The sequence below is a fragment of the Octopus bimaculoides genome, chromosome 2 (genome assembly GCF_001194135.2).
Source record: "Octopus bimaculoides isolate UCB-OBI-ISO-001 chromosome 2, ASM119413v2, whole genome shotgun sequence".
Lineage (NCBI taxonomy): Eukaryota > Metazoa > Mollusca > Cephalopoda > Octopoda > Octopodidae > Octopus > Octopus bimaculoides.
The window spans coordinates 54,034,434-54,035,984 of NC_068982.1; positions in this window are offsets into that span (position 1 = coordinate 54,034,434).

Below are 1,551 nucleotides of genomic sequence, written 5' to 3' on the forward strand. Positions count from 1 at the left end.
TGTATGTATGTATGTATGTATGTATGTATACATAGTCAATTCAAATAAACAAACAATTGAACTTTAAAAAATAAAACATCGAACGTGAGGACGTGTACAAGAAATGTATTAGCTTGACGTTCGGCGAAGGGAGAGAGTTTGACGTTTCGAGCATAGCTTTTCATCGGAAAGCAGGAAAGAAAAAGTCCAAAGATGGTGAAGAAATCGCCAACGGTACACGTGTAGTTACATTGCATGGATGAAATGTTCGGGATGGAATCATGTAGTTCTACTGTCGATTCTACTGCAAGGTATGTTTTGCTAGTTGTGCTTACCATACCATCGGTCTCGTCTTGGGAGTGAAATTTAATAGTTGGCAGATTCAAGATTAGAGGTTCGTTCAGATGTCTAGAAGAACTGTTTTCTGACTATGCATAATTATTTAATCACCCAGTTAATCGATTAATTGATGAAACAATTAATCCTCAACCATTCTCTTCTGACCCTGAATTTTCAATAATTAACTGGTTAATTCGTTGATTAATTATGTATAGAAAGTGGAGGCGCAATGGCCCAGTGGTTAGGGCAGCGGACTTGCGGTCGTAGGATCGCGGTTTCGATTCCCAGACCGGGCGTTCTGTGTTTATTGAGCGAAAACATCTAATTCTCCACGGGGCTCCGGCAGGGGGTGGTGGCGATCCCTGCTGTACTCTTCCACCACAACTTTCTCTCACTCTTACATCCTGGTTCTGTTGTACCTGTATTTCAAAGGGCTAGTCTTCTCACACTATGTGTCACGCTGAATCTCCCACGAGAACTACGTTAAGGGTACACGTGTCTGTGGAGTGCTCAGCCACTTGCACGTTAATTTCACGAGCAGGCTGTTCCGTTGATTGGATCAACTGGAACCCTCGTCGTCGTAACCGACGGAGTGCCAACATGTATAGAAGGCATTTATTTTGTGTCAATCGAAACGTTCGTACCCTTATATAAATTTATATAAGAAACTCTTCGTTTTCATTTTTTTTTTTTGTAATTTGTCTGATTTGCTACCATTAACGCACCAAGAAATCGATTGCTGAATAACTATGGATTTAAAGTTTGTATGAATAGCCTGGAGGATTTAGCCGATAAACTTCTATTTCGGTTACGACGACGTGTGTTCCAGTTGATCCTATCAACGAAACAGCCTGCTCATGAAGTGAGCAGTGCTGTGGAGTACTAAGCTGGCTGAGTACTCCACAGACACGCGTACCTTTAACGTAGTTTTCAGGGTGATTCAGCGGGGCACAGAATGTGACAAGGTGGCCCTTTGAAATACAGGCACAGCTATTTATTTTACCAGCTGAGTGGACTGGAGCAACATGAAATAAAGTGTCTTGCTCAAAGACACAATGCGCCGCCAGGAATCGAGCTCACGACCTTACGATCGAGAGCTGAATACCCTAACCGCTAAGCCACTTGCCTATACAGATTCCTATTTTCCTCACTTGACATTCTGTTAGCCTGACTTTATTGGCATGGAGCACTGACAGAGATATTCGCCTCGATTTCTTCAATTTTATGCGTGTG